Raw genomic sequence first — 14,707 nt, forward strand, 5'->3', positions numbered from 1 at the left:
CCAGCTGTCAATGAAGCTTGCTTTTCACCTCCATCATTATGCAATTTAAATATAAAAATGAAGTTTTTGAAAAGGAGAAATACTTCCATTCAGCACATTGCTCCTACATATATCTGTGGGTATGGCAGGCAGAAACCCAAACTGAAATAGGTGCATTACCAGAAATCATTGGCCCAGATTCCTCTGCTGGTTAATTATTAATTATTTAAGAGCAAGGGAGAAGTGTCTGAAATGCAGAATGGTCCACCCTGGACTGTAATAGCAAAATATTTTCCTCCACCCGCCTCAGACTAGCTTTTGTGGCATGACTGCAGGCTCAGCTCAGACACAATGCAGCCTGCTCTTCAGTCCATTACCTCCACTGATTGACTGCAGTGAGCGTTATTAAACGCACTGAGTTGTGGAGGCAGGCTGGTATGGGCAGGGTGTGGGGCAGGGTTCAAAGGCATGAACCCCCATTCTGCCCCTCAATGCTTTGGTGTAAGAATGTTATCCTTCCCCAACTCTATTAACAAAATAAGAACCTAGCTCTACCAGAACATAAAATCAAACTAACTTTACACTGAAGTTTCAAGTTCCAGAACAAGCACAGTGTTATGCAAACCACAGTTTGCCACCTACACTCTAGCTAGGAAAGGGTTACAGTCAAACCATGGTTATGCAGACAGTGCAAGTAACAACCACTTTCTTCACAGGTACATAAGATAGTACAGGCAGAGAAGAGTTAGATTAAACAATATGAGTGAGAACACATATAACAGGTGCAATCTGAAGATTCGGGTAAGGAAGCAGGAAGCAGAATGCCTTGACTGAAGGAGATAGAGTTCTCCCAGGAAAAATGTGGAATGTCTATGCATCAGCCAATGAATTATGTGTAAGCAAGAAGAAATTGCTTGGTTAAGCCACAACAATAATGAATGAGGCACTCCTATAAATGCCAACTCTGAAATAAGTCCTATTGAGTTCAATGGAGCTTAGTGCAAGATAAATGGGTAGGGGCTCACAGCCTAAATTCCTTTACACATATACTTTTGGCATTGTGCAGTCTTGGTTGATCCTGATCTCTGCTTGTGTAAGAATGATATTTTATAACAAGAACCAATTTGCTATTGTAGTAGTTCCCTCACCTATCTTGACCCAACCTTGAAAGCACCTTACCAAATGACCTCTGTACTTCTGGATGGCAATCTAACAGCCAACAATTTGGAAATCACAAAGGTAGGATGGAATCCTTAGCTATGGAAAATCCTGAGATGGTGATACTAGGTCATCTTCAATTGCCTTCCGGACATGCAATTATTTGATAAAGTCAGTGGCAGCTGAGACAGTTCCTTAGCCTGAGTTGAAGACATCTTCTGCATTGTAGAATAAAATGAGTTTGAAATATGAGCAGGTTACATCATTTTCTGCGCAAGCTTTTCAATTCATGCAGGGTTGCTACAAATCCTCTTTTTTAAGGGGAACCGAAAACCTCCTTAGAATATGCAGAATACTCTTTACTCCAGGATTTTAAAAAAAAAATCATTGACAATTGACCAGCTGCTGCTGCTGTTGATGATGATGATGGTGATATTTCCAAGAAAAAAAGATCCTATAACCTTCCTGGGCAACTTGTTTGGATTTTTAACTGCTTCCCTAATCTTTATCTTAAATCTATTTCTCTGCACCTAAAAAATGAACTTTCTTGTCCTATGACAATCATCTACACTACTGGTCACAGATTCTCCCTCCATCTGGGAGGGATTGCATTCCAAATGGAGGTTCTCTATCCCTACCACATACCGTTCCCTATAAAACACTGAAGGAGTAAGGCAGGGTGCTAACATTAAGAAGGTGCAATAGTTCCTAGTGTTAAAAGCCCTGAGATAGCTTTACTCTTCATGAACCAGTAATAGATATATGCCTGAAACTCTCTCCCTTCTGCAGTTTGCATTTTTACAACAGTTTCTTGGCAGCCAGAGTGCCTGCTTAATTCTGCTGCTGCATTTCTAGCAATACTGCAAGAGCAGGACTGTAGCTGCATTGCTGAAGCTGCAGACTCAGCAGCAAATTTCAGTACAAAGGCATGCACAGGGAGAACCTGGGTAATCTGTAAAAGAAGACCTCCCTGTCTTTGAACACACAATTAAATTCCCTATTTTTTATAATTAAAAAAGTGAAATAATTAAGTATGTTTCGGTGGACATCTGCTTGTACAGAAGCACTAGATCAGTGTTTCCCAACCGGTGTTCCGCGGCACACGAGTGTGCCGTGAGACGTTGCCTCGTGTGCCGCGAGATGCCTGGAGGGAGGCGGGCGAGTCGGGCGGCGAGAGGCGGGGCGCCGCGCCTCCTGCTGCTGCCTGGCGCTCCTCCTCGCAGCCGGCAGCGCTGCCTGGGCGCCTCCGCGCGACTCTGCCTCGCTGGGTTTGGTCTCCCAGCAGAGACGGGTCACACGCGCCCCTCCCTCCCTCCCTCAGCCTGCGCGGAGGGAGAGCCAGAGAGAGGCATCGCTCCTGCGCGGCGGGAGAGGGAGCAGCCGGAGCGATGCCCCAAACGAACGCATGGGACCGGAGGGGAAATCCTCTCCGAGGCGGATTGAGCGCAGCTGAGAGAAGCCTTTCGAGGAGCTGCCGTGTCCCCTGGAAACCCCCTTCCCAGCTCTGCCTGCCTGCCTGCCGTGGGGCTCGTATCGCCCTTTAAAGGGCGCGGGAAACTAGAAATGTGGGGACTTGGGGTTTTCCTCAGGCTGAATTCCGAGCTGAATTCCGAGCGAGGGACTGAGGGACGGCGGCAACTGAGGCGGCGGCGAGGATCCGCGTCGAGCCGGGGGCGGCTCCGCGGTGGTGGTGCCGAGCGGCGGGGCAGCGTGTGCAAAAGGGAGGAGCGCGAGACAGCGGAGGAGGAGGAGGAGGCCGGCATGTCCGGGCAGCAGCAGCAGCAGCAGCAGCAGCAGCAACTCCCGGCGACGGCTCCTCAATCCCCGCCGCCGCCCCCTCCTCCGCCCGCTATCGCCGCCACCACCACAACAGCCGCCGCCGCCTCAGTTGTCGCCGTCCCTCAGTCCCTCGCTCTGCTGCCTCCTCCCACCCCCAAAGCTTGGAGGTTCCCCAGCAAGGGGGAGGGGAAAAACTTTCACTTTTGTGCGTCCCTCCCGGCGTGACGCTGCGCGCTGACGTCACGGGGCGGGGCTTTAATGGTGGTGTGCCGCGAGATTTTTTTTCAGTAAACAGGTGTGCCGTTGCCCAAAAACGTTTGGGAAACACTGCACTAGATTACCACTGCAGTAGTTTATTAAAAGGCATTTTATAAGCAATAACCAAACCTTTATGTACATCACAGAATTTCTGCATGATTGATGACTAGCAGCTGAATGAATGGGCACACTGCACTGAAGCAGCATTGCATCTGAGATAGGCATGAAAATTATATTTCTGGCAACACATTCACACAAGATTGTGTTGGGTGGCCACTGCACTACTTTACAGAGAAGTTAGAGCAAGGCAAGGGCAGTCCTCCATTTGAAGGAGTCCTCTATTTTGAAGGGCTGTCTAGTCCACACTGGTTTAAAGATAAGGAACTATGACAAGTGAGATGTTTCCTGTCAACAGTTTGCACCTGGGCAGCAGACACCTTTTCAGTCTTAATCACTATGGTGCAATATATTGTATTTCGACTTAAATTACAGTAATCATGTTTTCAATCTGTACATATAAATCAGCCTATACACATTGTATGCAGTTCTATTTCCCTTTCACTCTTTTTTTTAAATAAATGAGTGGGCCCTCTCCCTCACCTGGCTGGTAGTGAGAAAGACAAAAGCTGGGGTGGAGCGTCCCTGAGATGGAATGGAAGCCGGAAGAAGCCAGAGAGTGGCAGCCATGCTTGATTTCTGCTTAAAACCAAGGCTGTGATTACAGGAGAAGAAAAGACGTTTTGGTGTGTTAATGCTGTGAGCCCTGCCATCGTAGGCTCGGTTTGTATATATGTGTGTAAATAAACCAACTATCGTAATGACAACACAGTCTCTGCTGTTTCTCATTACAAGAAAGTCAAACTCTGGGAAAGCACCTCAAACCCCTGGAATCTCACACTGCTTGGAGATTGGCTGGCATGCCATGCACAATGCAATGTTTCGCCGCCTCCTCACAGACACAACCATTCTCTTTTTCCATGTTCACATCTAACTTTTAAGCTCTTAATTAAAGTAATTAAAGCAATTATCCAATGGATGCAATTTAATAATTTGCTTCAAGGTTAGCTTTTAACATCCAGAGTAATTAGCAACCTGACTTTGCTCCTTCCTCACTTATTAATGGGTTTATTTTCTCTCCAATACTACTCGTGTAATTATTTTTAAAGGTACCACCTTTGGCTGTCACTGTCTCACTTGTTTGTAACTTGTTGTCTCCCCTGCTCTTTGAACTGGTCCCATTACGCCATTCACTGGGTTTTCCTTAAGGCTTCTGTTCTTTGAGAAGCCCCTCGTGAAAGCACGAGGAACAACTAGCAATATTATGTCAGCTATTAAAGTCACAGAGGGCTTGTTAAGCACATATGCCTTCAGGCTCACAGAATTCAACTTCAGCACTTAGGATACCTAGGGTGATGTCCAACTAAGTCATATTCAGAGCAGACCCATTAAAACCATGCCCATTAGTTTCATGGCTAATATTGGACATCACCCCTAACTATACAGTGATAACTGGTTTTTCCCCTTAGAAAATAAACATATATCTATTTATGAACTTTCTGACAGTAAGAGCTGTTTGACAGTGGAACAGACTCCCTTGTGAGGTTGTGGGCTCTCCTTTCCTTGGAGGTTTTTAAGCAGAGGTTGGATGGCCATCTGAGTTGAGATTCCTGCACTGCAGAGGATTGGACTAGATAACCCCCGGGGTCCCTTCCAACTCTGTGATTCTATTATTCTACACACACACACACACACACCCCTATTAGTCTATTGTTATTCTAACTTTTTGAGTTTTCAATAATTGTTAATTTTTCTATTGATAATTTTAGTGTTATATTTTTTTTATAAACTGCTTTGAGGTTGGTTTGTTTGTTTGTTTGTTTGTTTGTTTGTTTGTTTGTTTTACAATCAAGAGGTGCATACATTTTATGAAATAAATAATTCAGAGATTTTAGTTAGGTACTTCCTGGCTCACATCCAATTCTCTCAGCCATGACACCACACTAAGCCATTTTGTGTGCTCGTTTCTTTCAAGCAAAACTGATGTGATTTTTGCACAAAAGGTTCCAATTTCAAGTTTTGTTTAAAGCTTCATCAGATTAATACTTGGCCAAGATTTATTCAAGATTTACACAAGCTTTATAAGATTTATACTTGGCCAAACCCAGAAACCCCCTTTTTCCTCCATCTGCCAGCTGAACCCCAGCTTCCTCTCTGCATCTTTGCACAACCTAAGACAACAAGATAACATAGAAGAGCATATGAGCTGGAGACGATGCTGTGGTGTTTCACCAAAAGATAACAGCAGGATATCCTGGTCATTAGAGGGCCCATTTCAGAAGGGTAAATATTTGGGAATGTGTAGGCAACATAAATTATTGCCTGCCCCCATTATTCCATCTTTGTTTTGTTAGCAATTAAGGGAATCCATTCCTTGCCTGGTCACACCTGTCTGCGGATGCGAGATGAAAAGTAGTCACGTACAGGCCCAGTGGCTGCCCAACTCCTACTGCTTCCCTAAGAAGGACTTCATTTCTTCCTAAGTAGCCTCATCTTCACTCTCATTCGGACATGTGGAGGCTCCTCAGAACAGTGAATGGAATCACACATGGTTGGAGGAAGTAGCATCATGTCAGCAGACTCCTTCACCAATCCTCCACAACCCTCAGCAAGTTCATTTTTCAAGCCTGGACGTCTGCATGAGGCTCTTGGGTACATACTGTTAATGCTTCCTGGAGCATTACCTTCAGTTTCTGAACCAAAGCAGCTCAAGTCATACCAGAGTTCTCAGTTGGGTCCACAGCTAATGGCCTTCCTTTGACCTCCATTTTGTCTGCTCAGAGGAGCAAAGTATCCCCGAAAAACAAAGTGAATATATAATTAGGGCTAATCATTGATAACCTCTTGCTAAGGGGCTACTGTGGGAGAGATTAACCACCTTCAAACCCTGCTTGTACGCTTCCCGGGGTCATCAGGTTGGCCACCAAACTAGACAGATATTTGGTCTGATCCAACAAGCCTCTTCTTATGTTCTTATGCTTGCTTGGACAGTGGGAATCAGGATGAAAACGGTATGCCCAGCCATACCTAAATGATGAAATTTGGTCACATATAAGTGTCTTTCACAAAATTCTTCTACCACACAATGAACAAGCTAAAGGGGAGCAGGATGAGAGTAGCAAGCCCCACCCCCTGCCATGCATGTATGTGTCTGCACATCTGCAACAGGCCTACATGCATACAAACTGTATGTACCTAAGCTTGTGTGCTTGACTGAGGATACTGCAAAAGTAGATATGAAACAGCTGAGGTGGAGTCTGCTGCTGCAAACTTGTTCCCCATCATGCATGTTCATCGTACTTGCCCATTGTACATGTCAATCATGCAGAAGAGTTAGAGATAGCATGACTGTGTGGCAGGGTACTGCCATCTTCAACTAGGGCAACTGAAAGGTTATGGGATGATGAGAAAAATATATTGAGAAGATGTCCGTGTAATACGGGAAAGAAGATGTATTGGAAAGGAAGGCTGTTAAGGATAGAGTTGTCAGCTAATGCCATCCATTTTTCTGGAGGTAATGCATTAGGAAAATCTGAGCAATTGCTGCTGGAAGCTGAGCTTAACAGGTCTCAATTAACAGGGGCAATGGGGTAAGTTAAGGGTAGAAAATCTTTGCTAGCAATTATCTTTGTGGTATATATTTGGTAAAAACCTGGTGTCAGTTTCATTTGGTTTTGCAGTGCAAATGACATGTGTCTCAGCTGCAAATATTTGTTTGCATATATGATAATAAGGGCATCAGCTGTCTACATTTTATTTTTAAATCTACCCTTTTACCACCATTGTATGATATGGTTAATGGAAAAGTACATTGTTTCTAGTATAGTGGAATATTCACTTCGTATCAGAGCAAAGAGAGTTGGAGACCAACTGGCAGTGCAAATACTTGATTCCAGGATTTACCCATTGATAACCTTGTTTGGTTCCTAAAACTGTTGCGTGGACAATTCAACATCCTAATTCATCTATTCTACCTTAAAACCAAACACAGAGTAAAATGAAATCAGCGGCTTCAGCAGCCTGACACAATCTGGGATTAGTTTTGCCAAATGGTCACTTCACAGGGAAGCAGCAACAGGGAGCATGGCACCATTGCAAGTATACCTTCTTGATACACATGTTTTTTTTTTTACAAACACATGCTTCTTACTCTCATAAGCCTAAAAAGCAGTGTGTAAAGTGACTGTAGGCACACAGGACAGAAAATCAGACCTATTATCCCACTTACTTCTCCAAGGCTCCTGCTGACCTGTAGAAACTGTTCTTAAAAGAGAAATATATGTGTGATTGTTTCATCACGCTCTCACCAAATACTGGAAGTCCTACCCTTAACATTGCTTTATTTTATCCATTACTGGGGTACCATCTGCATAGCTGATAAAAGAGGAAAGAATGAAGTAAACCAGTGTTGAGATAAGCAGTTAAAAGGATTTCTAAGGCAAGAGAGCTGAACAAGCCTTCATCTAATTGCGCACAAGCTTACTTCGTCAGATTGCCATAACTGTTAAGGTCTGCAGTGAACCTATTTTAAAGCCCTGAACATTCAAGGTCACCCAACAAGTATGTATGGTTATCAAGAAAGGAAATTAACATAGGAAAAGAACAAAAAAAGGCCCCTTGCTCTTGGAACATCACCACATTATTTGAAAACCAATATTTCTCATAAAACTTCATTGCAGGACAATACAAGAATTCCAGGTAGAATATGAAACCAACTCTATGTTACAACAAAAAAACAACAACACTGTGACAAGTCATTCTCTGTCCTATGAGCCTCCCCAAGACAATCTACTGGTTGAACATTTTTATATTAACTTACACAAAGCAAATATGAATTAGTGAATAATAGCTCTCCATTGTTCATCATGTTTTAGAACAGAGGGAAAACATAGAAAATGATGCTTTTTTCTGTTAATGGGTAGACCCAGTATGAATAAACCTGCACTCTCCACTAGAGGCAACACAGAGAGGGGTCAAATTCACTGAAGAAAGACTATCACAACCAAGGGACTTGATAAAGCCTCCACCGGAAAGGTACATTTGATCTACTCTGTACCCAAGTCCACCCTGAGTCTTTATGTTCTGCCTTTCACACTAAATGCAACAAGCCAAATGTCTTCTAATCAAACATATTGTTTTCTAATCAAACAACAGCAATGTGTGGTGTAAACGTTAACAGATTGGAAGAAACTTCTTTTTGCTGGCCTGACTTGTCCCAATCCTGCTGGCTCCTCGTACCGACGGATGCAAGACTGACAGAGAGCTTGGACTAAATTTGTTCCACCAGAAAATCCTTGGAGTAGACCAAATTTGCCAGAATAACAATATAAAAGCATGGGACCCAATGGAGCTGAAGGATCTGTTTCTGTGGAGTTTTGAGATGTAAAAGAGTTCGGGGGGGGAGGGGAACATCCATTGTGTTATGTGAACCTGCAAATGCTCAAGAGTACAGAATGTCTTTCATGAAATGTTAGAATCAAAGAGCCACGTGCAACATTTGCAAACAAGGTCTGAAGAGGCATTTTTGCTTTAACATGCTGACCCCCACCCCTGCTGCCTCTGATTAGAAACCCTGATAAAGCAGAGTTCTTGATCATGGGAAGGCTTTAAGTGTATTCATGTGAACATGCTTACAAGCCCTCTTCATACCTTGCCAGTGAATGCTGCAAGATTATGTATGGAAGCAGCAGAGTCAGTGCACACAGCCCCACTGCTCCAACATGATTACAATTTCCAAATAAGGCTATGGTGAGGTCTTTTTATTAAGAATAATAATACATTTATATCTTGGCCTTTCCTCCCCAAGGGGCTCAGAGAGGCAAACAAATACACAATTTTAAACAAAAGCAAAGCAAAAGCAATCTAATAGAGTTACAACATTCTAAAAACAATCACAAATAAAACATATAAAAGCAGTTGCAGTAAAACCAGTGATCTCAGGGTTACCAGGAAGATACAAGTTTACAGAGAGATCCTCTAGTCTAGCACGTTATCATGCTAGCTCACCATGTTATATAGCAGGTAACTTTCAGCTTCTCTGCTGATCCCTTGAACTGAGCAAAACCTCTTCCGAGTGAATTCCTCACACTCCTGCCAATGCTATTGAATGAAACCTTGGCTTTATACCTGCCTCTACAGGTGGCACTGTGGTCTAAACCACTGAGCCTAGGGCTTGCTGATCGGAAGGTCCGTGGTTCAAATCCCTGCAACAGGGTGAGCTCCCGTTGCTCGGTCCCAGCTCCTGCCAACCTAGCAGTTCGAAAGCACATCAAAGTTCAAGTAGATAAATAGGTACCGCTCCAGCGAGGAGGTAAATGGTGTTTCCGTGCGCTGCTCTGGTTTCGCCAGAAGTGGCTTAGTCATGCTGGCCACATGACCCAGAAAAACTGTCTGCGGACAAACGCCAGCTCCCTCAGCCAGTAAAGCGAGATGAGCAGTCTTCACTGCATACCTGCCAAACATCACACCTGAAGGGAAGGAGCAAAGAGGCCTGGGGCAACAGCATGGGATGGCGCAAAGGCTGCTACTGTCAAAAAGGCACAGGAATGGTCTACAGCAGAACAGGGCAAAAAGGAAAAGAGGGAAGAGGCAGTGACCTGAGGTAAGCCATGAATGAAGCGGTGAAAACACAAAAATCGCAAGGGATATAGAGAGGAAAGGAACAGAAGTCACAGAAAAGAAAAGTGAGGCTGCATAGGTGACTAAGAAGGAAAGTTGGGACTGGCACTCATCCAGTTACCTGTCCATCTTTGTGGTCCTGTTTCCATATATACCACCATCTTTTTGGTTGGACAAACTGCTAGTACTAGAATAGTTACTATCCCACATCCATCTCAGCCCAGAAGTTAAGAGATATTATTGTTCTATGTCCTTGAGTCACACATCTCGCAGTGGTACTCTACTACTCTCACGGTACAATGTGGTCTGGAATGCATGGAGTTGTAAAAGAGGAGGGGAGCTGGTGTGAGGCCAGCCTTGCCTTGCTGGAGAAGGCTGGCCTTTTGGTCTCTTTAGATTGTGATCAGCAAACGTTAAGGATTCATGCAAAGAAACATGCTTAAAGACATGAAAGAATTTTCATTTTTATTTTTAAATTGTTGCGCCTGGAGGCTGCAGTTTACATACAAAGAATTTACTAGCTGCTATCCTTGAATAGGGCAATTTCCTAAATCACATGAAACACATACAGCTTGAAGAGACAACAAAAGAGCTTCAGTTTTGCAAGTTTTTGCAAGTATGTGCAAGTTTGCTAATACTTGTGTGCATGTGCATGTGCATACACAACAGTGTTTCACAACCAGGGACCATATGACCCCTGGGGGGGCAGGATATTCCAAGGGGGGCACAGGTGAAAAATGCATAAATGGGAGGCCACAAAGGGAAGTGAGAAGTGAAGAAAAATCCCGATTGACTGGCTATCTGCTTGGCCAATCACAAGTGGGTAAGGGGGTGGCCCACCAGAAGAAGAAGAAGAAGAAGAAGAAGAAGAAGAAGAAGAAGAAGAAGAGTTTGGATTTGATATCCCGCCTTTCACTCCCTTTAAGGAGTCTCAAAGCGGCTAACATTCTCCTTTCCCTTCCTCCCCCACAACAAACACTCTGTGAGGTGAGTGGGGCTGAGAGACTTCAGAGAAGTGTGACTGGCCCAAGGTCACCCAGCAGCTGCATGTGGAGGAGCAGAGACGCGAACCCGGTTCCCCAGATTACGAAACTACCACTCTTAACCACTACACCACACTGGCTCTGGCGCTACTTTTCCCCACATGCATTTTCTTGGCGCAGTCCTGGTTTGTTTCCGGCAGGAGAGGGCAATCACTAAGGCTCCCATTTTGAACAGTAGAGCCCATGATCCAGAATCCCCCGGTCAGGTAAGTGTGGTGGTGGGATGGCAATGGGTAGGACTGGGCGAGCCGGAGCTGCTTGTTGCTGCCACCAGACTTACCGGTATTTGTATTCATGACATTATAGTAGAACGAGTTCAAAATTTATAAACCAAAAAGGAGCAATAAATTATGGTTAATTCCTAATTGGTGATTTTGGCTGAACATTTAGGTGCCTATAGGGCTTTGGATTTTAGTTTGAAATGTTAATGTCTTTAATTTTGTTTTGTATGTTTATGCAGGTCACCTTGGGAGTATTTGGATCGATGGGTAAGGTCCAAAATAATTAATTAAGCAAAATGAGTGCACTTGTTTAGGTAGGGTTTTTATTTTTATTTTGGGGGGAAACGTCCCTGTGTTGTCTTGGGAATAAACACATTTGACTTGTTGATAGAGCTGCATTAGGAAGCTGCATTAAGTTCTTCTTCATATTCTCTGTGAATACTTTATGATGAAGAAGAAGAAAACTTATTTTCAGAAAACAAGGCTTTCTTGAGCATAAAGCTTTCAAGCCAAGTTGAGTTTGTTCTGCTGTCAGATGATCCTTGGCTGCTGGCAGATTCTCAAGCTTTTGCCTTCTCATCTTTTGCATATTGTTTCCAAAGGATTCTACATTTAGGACAACTGGAATCAGACTGTCATCACTTTTGCCTCCACTTGGAGCAGTGGCTAACCATTTTTCTGGCCTGCTTCAGCATTCACAATCCCACCCCCCAGCTACTAGCCTTTTTATTCTCTCTCAAACCCCACCAAATTCAGAGTATCTTATTATAGTCTCCAAACTAGGGCTATTGTTTTGATTAACCATTTGCAGTTTGATTGGTTTAATTTAAATACATTTAAATATTACCAAATCATCAAAATAGATGCTGTTCCAAGACATTGGTGGAAATGTCAGATTACTTATAACTTAACAAACTGAAAGCCATGGTTAGAAGCAGAAGCCATCATTAATATTTTCTTTCCAGTTGCTATTGCAGCAACATAACCAAACAAAATAGCCTTTTAAAAAATATAATTACAATAAATTTCCGTATCAAATAAGTTGGGTCTCACCAATCAATCAACTAAAGTTTTATTTGATTAGCCTACCAAATGAATCAATTAAAGCTTAAAACTTGCAAGCTGTAACTTGCAAACCCTGTAGTCAATAATACACAGATTGGGTGAGTTGACACAGTACAGCTGCCTCAGTCTCATAATCTAAATTAGAGGCAAATGGAGACGCTCTGATATTTTCCTTTGCTCTATACTGCATGAAATAGATTTGTTAAACTGAAAACTTTAAAATCTGTCTAGTCACAAGTGAACTGTTTACTACTTGCCCTGGCATTCCTTGAACAGAATTGAATAACTTGGATATGTGTCAAGGAACGTACTTCTTTTTCTTTTTGCTCCTGCTCTTTTAAATAATATTCTGTACATGCGTCATCTAGTGCTCAAAGTCCATAATTTAAGATTCATATGGGTTACTTCTTGCCAGTGTAACGCTGTAGCCATAGAGGTCCTGAAGGAGCATGGTCCCCTCAGGGAGATTCTGTACCCAAGTTTAACAGCAACAAATGCACACCCTAGCCTCATTCCTGCTTCTCAGCCAGGCTGGTTAAATGAGCCAGCCTCTTAACCCACAGACAGAAAGCACATAATTGAAAAGGGGAAAGAGAGGAAACCACAAAATACTCACATATAAGGAGAACACGGGATATTGCAGTATATAGGTTGGAATTCAGCATAGCACCAAGTTTGTCATTCCATCAGCATAAGGCTTTCTCCTTTTGCAACAGAACACTCTCCTCCCCCTGCACATCCCTTAAATCTGTTCCCAACCCTCTAGAACAGATATGGAGAGGTCATAGGGCATGTGGGGGGGAGAGTTCAATTGTGCAAGTGGACCGTGGTAGTGGAATACTGCCCGTGGTTATGATTCAAACTCAAGCAATGCAGCCAAAATCCATGAAGTGAGTTTTCCCCTTTAACTCAAGACCCTGCCCCACAAACCTCCTTTTCCCTAGCTGAGGTGTGTCCTTGAAGTATAATTAATACCTCTTACCTGCCTCAAGCTACAAACATGAGTCTGACCAAACTGCGGGAGGCAGTGGAAGACAGAAGTGCCTGGCGTGCTCTGGTCCATGGGGTCATGAGGAGTCGGACACGACTAAACGACTAAACAACAACAACAACACCTGCCTCAATGGCAGGACCATGAGGTGAAGTGAGGCAATTGCCTCAGGGCAGCAGGCTCTGGAAACCTGGGAGGGGTGGCCAATCCGGCCTCCACGAGGCTGATATTCCCTATCCATGCTCTAACCCAGCACCCTTAACAAACTACAGCTCCCAGGGAGACACCATTTTCTGGTTCATCTCAGGCAGCAAAGTGTCTTGGGCCAGTGCTACTCAACGGGGATATGTACATGTAGGAACCTCTGACTTTTGTGTGGCCAGACTGTAGCCTACTGTCCAAAGGTAAGAGTCACTTCTACTCGCCTCACCCACCACCAGAAAGTGCTCTCCCCCCCCAAAAAAAAACCCCTGTCTACTAGGAAATGCAGCTCTCTTGCTGAAAAGACTCCCAACACCCAGTACAAATGTTTACTGATAGCTGAATGACTGCATGCTACCATGTACTATGACTGGGTGCTATTATAACTTTTCTGGTAAGACATTACTACAGTTTAATGAATTTTTTGTTTTTGTTTTAAAGTCAAGGAAATGAAAAATGAAAGAAGGCAAGATATGAAGGAGAAATGTGGGTGGGGGGGGACTGCAAGAGAACTGTGAGAATTGCAGGAAGGAGGTACTAGTTTACAGAGCTCTTAGATGAGAATGAACAGTTGCCTTCCAATAGGAACATATACAGATAAGCTAAGTAACTGCTAATAGACTGAACTTTGCACGACCTCAGCAGAATGAGCCAGTAACAACCATAATGTCACCACCATTCTCACACACCACACTGGAGAGGAAGAGGAAGCAAACTGCCCAAGATTATGTATTATTTAGAGCCATAGAAGAGGCTCTCCAGTTAAGGTGTGTTGCATTTTCTGCTAAAGCCATGGAAACGTTATGTCTTATAAAACAGAGATTATCCCTTGAATTAGGTAGCCTTCCTGGGAAAGGGCTGTATGACACCCAAACTTTAGAAAAAATAGCTGATGGTGCTTACTAAGGCTATCTCCACTTTCATCTGACCATTTATCTGCCATGAAAGTGGAGCAGGGGTCTTGTTTATTGTGGAGGCAAATATAACAAACTTTGAGGTGAGTGTTGGCTTCCCTTTAAAGTAGAGGTGGCAGAGGTTTCTTGCTCATTTAAAACATTAAAATGGGAGGGAGCTTTGCACCAAGGTTTGGCACTTTCAACTGATATTTATTTTCAGATATATTGGCTTCCAGCTGAGTTTCTGCATTTTCTTCCAAAAATGTTGCGTTCTAAACACATATTGCCCAGGTTGTTGTGGAAACACTCCTAGAATGTCCAGCTGTTAAATGTCAAAACAGGAATTTTTTTTGGCTTAACTAGGAAGAATAATGCCTAGCAGCCATGCTTATGTAATTAAGAGGGGGGAAATGTTTAAATCAACATGTTTTCAACAAAGAT

At 43.5% G+C, this 14,707-nt stretch overlaps 1 protein-coding gene across 1 annotated transcript in view; it reads right to left on the reverse strand.

Annotated features, from left to right (window-relative positions):
• Positions 1-14,707, reverse strand: part of NEURL1 (neuralized E3 ubiquitin protein ligase 1) — a 131,740-nt gene that overhangs the window by 68,902 nt on the left and 48,131 nt on the right. The gene's annotated exons all lie outside the window — the stretch shown is intronic.

The sequence above is a fragment of the Podarcis liolepis genome (genome assembly GCF_965112155.1).
Source record: "Podarcis liolepis genome assembly, chromosome: 5".
Lineage (NCBI taxonomy): Eukaryota > Metazoa > Chordata > Lepidosauria > Squamata > Lacertidae > Podarcis > Podarcis liolepis.